The sequence below is a fragment of the Coffea arabica genome, chromosome 10e, assembly GCF_036785885.1.
Source record: "Coffea arabica cultivar ET-39 chromosome 10e, Coffea Arabica ET-39 HiFi, whole genome shotgun sequence".
Classification (NCBI taxonomy): Eukaryota; Viridiplantae; Streptophyta; class Magnoliopsida; order Gentianales; family Rubiaceae; genus Coffea; species Coffea arabica.
In genome coordinates this window covers 31141723-31150548 of record NC_092328.1, presented here as the reverse complement: position 1 = coordinate 31150548, position 8826 = coordinate 31141723, and the positions used below count along the sequence as shown (strand labels likewise).

Below are 8826 nucleotides of genomic sequence, written 5' to 3'. Positions count from 1 at the left end.
AATTAGTCTCTGTAATGTTGTGTACAAAGTGATTTAAAAAATATTGGCCAATAGACTCAAGAAAGTTTTAAGTCATTGCATTAGCAAAACTCAGGCAGCTTTCATCCCTGGCAGACAAATTCTTACAATGTCATTCTATCTCATGAATATTTGCATTTCATGAATAATAAGAAACAAGGACAAAATGGCTTTATGGTTGTGAAGTTAGACATGTCAAAGGCCTACGATAGAGTGGAGTGGAAATTCCTTGATGCCATGATGGAAAAGATGGGTTACTGTACAATCTGGAGGAAGTGGATATGGAGCTGCCTCTCCTCAGTTACATACTCTTTCAATATTAATGGAGTACCAAAAGAATTTGTAATCCCAGAAAGAGGAATAAGACAAGGTGACCCACTGTCACCTTATCTTTTCCTATTGTGTTCAGAAGGTTTCTCCAACTTATTGAAGCAGGCTGAAGGAGATAAAAGGATTACAGGGATGAAGATAAGCAGAAATGGGCCAAGATTGACACTGTCACCTTATCTTTTCCTATTGTGTTCAGAAGGTTTCTCCAACTTATTGAAGCAGGCTGAAGGAGATAAAAGGATTACAGGGATGAAGATAAGCAGAAATGGGCCAAGATTGACTCATTTATTCTTTGCTAATGATTCATTGATCTTCTGTAATGTTGACAAAGAGGAAGCCCGTGAACTTGTTCAAATTTTGAGGAAGTATGAGAAGGGGTTTGGTCAATCCATAAATCTAGAAAAGTCCTCAGTTTTTTTCAGTAGCAATGTCAGTCATCAGAGGAAAGGGGAAGTGAGACAAAGCCTAGGCACAAACCAGGTGGCTACTCAAGGAAAATATCTGGGGCTCTCTATGGTGATAACAATATCTAAACAGCAAGTTTTTGGCTTTATTAAGGACAATATCAGTAAAAGAATGAAGAGCTGGAAAAACAAGCTGCTCAGCCAAGGAGGGAAGGAAGTATTATTGAAGGCAGTTTCCATGGCAATGCCAGTGTATACAATGTCCTGCTTTAAACTTCCAAACACATGTGCAAAGAAGTGACCTCCATTTTTGCTAAATATTGGTGGGGAGAAGCTGAAGGGAGAAATAAGATGCACTGGTGCTTGTGGGGAAGATTGACTATGGAGAAAAAAGAGGGAGGATTAGGCTTCAAGGATTTGCAGAATTTCAACAAAGCCTTGCTGGCTAAACAGGTTTGGAGGTTGATTTCCAAACCAAATCTCTTAGTCAGCAAGGTCTTGAGGGCAAATTATTTTCATAGGGACTCAATCTTCAAGTGCAAAGTCCCTAAGTGTGCTTCCTGGATCTGGCAAAGTCTGATGAACGTGAGAGAATTGGTGCAAAATGGAACTAGAAAGAAGATAGGCAATGGCAAGGCAACAATCATTTGGGAGGATAACTGGATCCCTGGTAATGAGGATGGAAAAGTCACCTCAGTAATGCCTCAGAACTGCAATATCAGAAGAGTAGCTGAGTTGATCAGTGGATTTAGGTGGAATAAACCATTAGTGTTTAGAACTTTCAATCAAAAAGATACGGAGGAAATCTTGGATATCCCTATCAGTATCTCAGGAAGGGAAGACAGTAACTACTGGTTACATAGTGGTCATGGAAGCTACACGGTCAACTCAGAATACAAGGCACTGTGCAGAGAAAGAACTCAATCCAGGGGAAGAAGAAATAATGAAGCAGAAACAAGTTCAGTAAATTCCAAAGGGAAACAATGGAAGTGGCTGTGGAAATTGAAGGTCAAAAGCAAGTTAAAACACTTCATCTGGAGGAGCCTAAATGGTCTATTACCAGTTAACGGCCTGGTGTTCAAAAGAACACACCAGGGGGATCCAATCTGTGATGGATGTGGAGAAAAGGAAGAGTCAATTGAACATATGTTTTTTCATTGCAGCAGAGCTCAAGAGGTTTGGAAGATGGCTCCAGTACAGTGGGATGGCTTAACTGAACAGACAGGAAATTTCATAACTTGGTGGACTGCTATGTTGGATGCCATATGTAGGACAGAGGGCAGGGAACATATAGAGCTAACTATGAACATACTATGGGAAATATGGAAAAGGAGAAATGAATGGAAGTCCAATGCAAAACGTAGACATACTTGGAAAATAGTTAAAAAGGCTCAACAGGAATGGCAAGAGCAAGCAACAGCTTGGAGTAAGGAGAAAATGACCCCTGAGGATGCTGAAAGAGATGAAGAGAAAGTAGAACCAGAGGAGGTAGGATGTGATGAAATACAGATCAGAATCTCAACTCAAGTGCAAAAACCAACTAATAGAATTGGCACAGGGATTATGGCAACTAACTTCAACCACCAGCTGGTGGCAGCCTGGGCACTCATTGACAGGAAAGCAGGGAATCAGTTGCAGAATATTGTTGAAGCTGTGAAGATGGCCATTATAAAGGCCAAACAATAGCAATGGCAGAATATTACAGTCTATGTGCCCAGCTCTCAGCTGTTGAAAGGGTTAACGGAAGGGATAGCCAAGGATATCAAAATGGCTACTTTGACTGATGATATTAACAATCTCAGAGCTTTATTCCAGAAACTCTTTTTGTTTAGATAGGAGATTAGATTCCAGATGTCAATTGATTAGTGATTATGCTTTAGGCATATTTCAAGATGAGCAATGGATCAATCCTCAATGTGTCTAACACTTTTGTATAGTACTACTTGAGCCTTTGCTTATATAAGTGTACATCCTTTTGCCAATCAATACAAAAACTACCGTTGCTGAAAAAAAAAAAGACCCTGGTGGAAAACAATAGTCCTATGACTATGAACCCTCATTTTCATAGTTAACTTTAAAAAATACCCCACAGGATTCAAGATTATAGAAAAACCTATCCGTTCTCCCCCTCTCTTTAACATCTATTAGAATTACCCTATATCTTCATATCTCTTAGAAGCTCATAATAACTAGACTCCTTTTCAAAGAAAACCACAAAAGAAAAGAGAAGTGATTGGACTAATAGCCACTAATCTTAAGCGGATCCAAGATCGATTCGAGGGCTAGAGTATGCATCTGACTTGACTAGGGGTTGAAGATCTAATAAGGTGCTACTACGATCAAAGAAGGAAAGTTGGATAGTGATCCTAGACGAAGAGATAATAGTGATGATGGTGGTAGTTAGTGGGATTTTGAGGCGGAGGAGATTGGTGAAAATCATGTGGAAATGGTGATTTCTTAGGGTTTTTGAGGGTGAAGTCCAACAAGGTGAAATCCATTCTCTATTCTTTTACAAGTTCAAAGGGACTCCAAGGTCTAATTGTAAATTTTTTTAACATGTTTCAAACTTATTTTAATCAAAGACCAAATTTCTTGTACATGGATTACAATGTTATAGGAATTTTGTGCAAGCTATATTGTTGCTCTTCCAGTTTTTTGGGGAAGCATTTTGTCAGGGTTGGTTTTGAGTTGATTGTCATTTCCTCTTTAACTCTGATAAGAACGTGATTTTGGGACAAAAACACCAAGGGATGAATAGGGTTTTCTCATGAATCAATAATGACTGAAATCTGTTTCTAATTGACAGAATTGGGTGAATTGTACTGCAAAAACTTTGTAAGTTAAAGATCGTTTAGTGCTGCAATTGAAAGTTGAGGTAGCAAAGTGCAATGTTAGAATAGCTAAAGGCTAGAAACTGCAGCTAACCCATTAAAAAAAGGAAAATGAAAAAAAAAAAAAAAACACGTAAGACTTCTAATTCTAACGGACCTACATACAACAGTTTTGAATTTTTTTTTTGGGTAGGTTATACAACAATTTTGATTTGTCGAAACTCAGTAGACAAATCCTCACTTGATCAATAATGGAGTCCTCTTCATCTTCTCTATCTTCCTCAGCTTCTCTATTCCCACCATTCTCTCCCTCCCTTTGGGGCTACATCATCTTATACATCCTCCGCCCCTTTCTCGCCATACTCTTTGCCCTCTCTGTATTACTTTTTGGTAACCATTTATCAATTGCACAATCTCCGTTTGCATAAATTCCTCAGAGAAGACATGTTGCTTGAAAAACGTTGATTGATAGTTATTTTCAGTGAGAATTTTGATGGATTTTTTGTTTTGTTTTGGGTAGGGTGGTTTTTGGCGTGGAAGCTGGTGCTTGTTCATGTCCCGTTGGTGCAAGAGATCTTTGGTTTGCGTAAGAAACCGGTCAAGGCCAAACCCGAGAATCGCCGGCGACTCACGAAGTTCTACAACAGCATTGATGCCCGAAATTCAGCTTCTTGATGGTAAAATTTTGATTTAGACAACTTCGATTGAGGTCATGATTTGTGATTATTATGTACTAATTGATTTTTGTGTTAGCACATAAAAATCGTGCACCAATTTACTAAGTCTAGTTAATTGTCATGCCACAATTTTGATTGAATTTCGACCTTTCATTCGTGCAAAGAAGTTCTACCACCATTTTTCTTCTAGTTTTTTAGTAAGAAAGAGAGATATTTTCCTTGTAATGGATTTTAAGGAGGGGGTTGAGCTAATATCGTTCAGGTAGACTGGCAAAATTTCAAGAGCGTGTTTGTCGTTGGTTGTGTTTTTCTGGCGTTGTAGAAGGTCAATGGAAGGTTAGAGCTGCCTAAGATTGTAATTGGTATGAGTTAAGGTGCTCTTTCTGATGGGTATTGCGTGATTTATTTATGGTTTAAAGATTGATCTTTTGTAAGATATTCATCATCGTTAGAAGTTCAAACGCAAATTGTGGGTGATTCTAGAATAATTTCCACTTTTTTGTTTCACAGTGGGCTTCTGGGATACTCCACTGACTGATCATTGTGAGTTCTATCTCACAGATTGCAGCATCCAGGTCATCATTTGCATTGGTAGGTTCTATTAGAAATTAGTGGGAGGAGAATTCTTAATGTTAGGCAAGAGAGTTTTGTCCTATGGTTCTAAATTTTTTTTACGTGTAATGACATACAGGGTCCACTTGTGCAACTTGTGCATGAGAAAAAGAAGAGCTTTCTTTGAAAGAGATTGCTGTAGTTTATGGTTTAGAAAGTAAATAAGTTGATAAATACTTGTAAAGGAATATATTAAAGTTGGATAGAAAATTGTTAGAAAATTTAGAAGGAAGGCAATTGATACTGTACCTTTTGATAAGATCTTAGTGCCAGGGGAAGAGCTTTTATCAAGGTTTCTGGCCAAGGTTGCTGAGTTTCGATTCTGGTGAGGAAGTTATCAGGCAAAAGTACTTCTGGGAAGTTTTCTCCATTGTATGCTTGATTCTATAAGAAATTTTAGCAGGTCTTCAATTGAAGGAGCAATGAATTTATGGGAGCTTCTACAGTACATTTTAGGTATCATACCCAAACTTTTTAATTAATCGGACGATATTTAGGAACATTATTGGTTGTTAGATTTGATAAAGTACAATAACAGGATGATGTAGACTAAAGCATATAATCCTCATAATTGTAAACTGGTTCCGGTCCAGATTTCCTGTTCCTTTGAGTTTGAACTTGGGCAATCTCCTCCATCGTATATCCCAGAGTGCCACTGTGATTATCTTCTGCTCTCTTTTAATCCTTGTTCAGATGTTGTAATTAGCCAAAATTTGTTTTCATATGAAGTTTCTCAATCCCATTGTCTTGTTTCCTCTTTCCTTCTTAGTATTCTACTGGTGTATTGATATGTATTGATTCACTCCTCTAGTTTTAGTTTTTAGTTTGGGATTTGGTACTGTGATCCCCATTTTTTTTTCCATTTGAGTACTTCATTCTGTTTTGATCTCATGTTGTAATTTGAATTTGTTGATAGTTTTGTAAGTTTTGTATGCCACTTGTTTGAATTGTAAGGCATGTAATTTGTCCACTGATTGAATAATTAGTGGTTGTACCATTTTCCATTAATGATTTGAAAAATGAAAGATCATTTCAGTTTTGGGTTAAATTCTTAGTCAATTCAGTTTGATATTCTTGTTTTTCTGACAACTAAGATTTGACATTGCTGAATTATCTGCTTTCAAGTAACAGGAGTGTATTTGATCACATGCTATTGATTTGTTCATCAACCTTTTTTTTTTTTTGGTTGTTATTGCTTGCCCTTTAGCTCCTTTTCTTCCTTCGCTGCCTAGCCAACCAATCTTTCTCTCTGAGATGTCCTTGTTAGAACAGTATCTTACAATTTAACTTTGATGCAAATGATGAGCTCAATATGCCGGTAGAGGGGCTTATATAAGAATTAGCTTAGTAGTCAACTTGGAATTAACAGCTTATTTAAGTTTTAGACTTCATGTGATTGATACGCATAAATTTTCTTTTGGGCCGACAACCCTTTTTTTTGTTTTGGGGGGGGGGTTGGTTTATATCCCGACTTGGTAGTTCCAATGCTTTGGTGCTGGAGTCGGACTGAGTGATATACAGTGGTGGCATATTGGATTTTGGGTTTGTGATGTTTTGAGACTAAGGCAATTGTTTGTGAATGCGGGGAGAATAGCGTGGTTATTTTTCCACTTGTTTATAGCATACTGTTGTATGCAATAATAGTGTGATTTTTTTTTTGGCTTACATTCTGATCGATTTTAATTGCGTATATGCAATTTTCTATTGGATCAGAAACTTAATTATGTATCCTTGTTCACCATTGAATCTTCTGTGTTTTGGTGTTTACAAAGAGTCGTTACCTCAATTTATACAAGCAAATTTCATTACTTTGGTTAGCGCTGAAAAAACTGCCATTTATTCATCATAACAAGTTGGATTAGCTGAAATTTGTTTCCTCCCTCCTCTCCTTGAGTAAAACTACTGGCTTGTATTCTTATTATATTTTCTTTCCACTTGGATGCATATCGTTTTTGTCTTGTATTCTTGATTTCTATCCAAGTACGACTTTCTGACTGTTTATGGTTGTCGATCAAACGATCAAACATGTTCAACCCTATTTGTGTGATTTTTGCAGGTTCTTATCCAAGATTATAGCAGTGAAATGTATTCATGAACAGAACTGTTGATTGTGGACTTCCATTGTTCCTCTCATTGAATTGATCATTGACTCAGACAACTAATGTTAGTTTGATGAGTGCCATCAGGAAGGTGATTTCTTTGTGCTGTAAAAATTTCAACAGTGGCTTTGGATCATCCTTACTTCAGCGTTGTTTTAATGCAGATTTATCCATAGAACTATTATGGTGATACTCTGTCCGAGTGGTACCCATGTTAATTGTAAAATTGTAGGCCCAATGCTCAATGTTGTGTTCCATTTAAACTCACATATTCTTCGAATTTTTAATTAGCCCCTTCTGTCCGCAGCTACAATGTAATTGCTTATGTTTCTGCAATGAATTTCTTTCTAGTATTTGGATTTTATCTTAAGCTTTCCTGCTGTGGTCCTTTTGCTTTTCATGCATGATGTGATTTTGTTTGTTAGTTGGTAATTTTTTACACTTGTAACCCTAGTAGCTGGAAACTTAATCTTGCATCGTATGAAAGTAGCATATTTTGCTGCCTTATTATTTCTAGGGATAATTTCAGAAACCTCCCCTGAGGTTTCTGACACTTTCACTGACATCCCCTGAGGTTCTCAAAATTTCACTTACCTCCCTTGCTTTTGATTTTGTGGTAACAATCCAGTCCAAATCAGATTAAAATATTATTTTCATGTGTGAGAAGGTATTTTTATTCCATAGCTACCCTTTGCAGAAGTTGTATTAGTAGAAGATTCAAAGAAGAATAAATGATTTGGACTAATTAGTAAAGTTGACGGGGGGTAAGTGGAATACAAAAAATTGCATGCACCAGATGTGCCATGCAACAGTTATTTGGCAGATTTTGCAACGGCTAGCTGCAAATTGCAACGGCCAGAAGGTTTGCTGTTTCAGTAGCAATAGCATATAAAGCAAAGCAACTTAACTACCTCTGAGGTTTCAAGCTATTAACATTCTTTGCTACTAATTTGGAGTGATAACAAGTGCATTTGCTGTGCTACAATTAGAGCTCTGAGTAAAAAGTTTTAGCTGCAACCATGGCCTCTTCAAGCCATAGGGGAGAATCATGGAATTCACCTACATCTTTCTCCATTAAAAACAGGTTTTGCCGCTGTAATCGCAAAGCAACCGTAATGATATCAGAGAGTGAAAGGAATCCAGACAAGTTGTATTTCTATTGAGAAATTTCCAACTTTGTGATGAATTTTAAAAAAATTCTACAAAAGGGGTGATTTTGGGTTTAATTTCCGTCAGGGGGGTCTTCGCATTTGTGAATTTCACAAATGCGAGCTTACAAGAGCTCGCATTCGTGGAATGCGAGCTCTTCTCAATTTTTTTTTTCCTTTTTTAAGAGATAGGGAATTATTTCTAGGAAGCAAATGCGAGCTCTTATCTTTTTTATTTTGGTATTTTTTGAGAGGTAGGGAATTATTTGCAGAAAGCTTCTAATTTTTGTTTTAAAAAATGTTGCAAATATTTAAAATTTTGCAAATAGCTCGCATTTGTTAAATTTGACCTGCAAAAATTGTATTTAACTTTTTTGTTAGATTTCGCATTTATAAGTATGACTTGTAGAAAATTAGATTCAAATTTAGATGTATTAGGGTTTTAAAAATATTATATAAGTGATAAAAATTTTATAAATTGTAAAAATAAAATCAAACTGCTTGGATAATTAAATGTTATATTTGCATAAGAAATAATACAATAATCATAATAATGATAATACAATAATATTGGTGTAATAAAACTGCCATTAATTTAAATATTTACTTATAATGCCCAAAGAGCCTAATTACCAATTTTTTCTTCTCGCGCTCAAATATAACATTAACCCGCATGCGAGCTAACCTTGAAATAGAAAAAACACAGA

At 36.5% G+C, this 8826-nt stretch overlaps 1 non-coding gene across 1 annotated transcript; it reads left to right on the top strand.

The window, feature by feature from the left end:
• The first annotated feature begins 3751 nt into the window (after nucleotides 1-3751).
• On the top strand, nucleotides 3752-7324 carry LOC113711731 (uncharacterized). The gene is made up of 3 exons (XR_011821667.1): nucleotides 3752-3973; nucleotides 4104-4260; nucleotides 6929-7324. It is a non-coding gene; the product is annotated as an uncharacterized protein (transcript).
• The last annotated feature ends 1502 nt before the right edge of the window (nucleotides 7325-8826 follow it).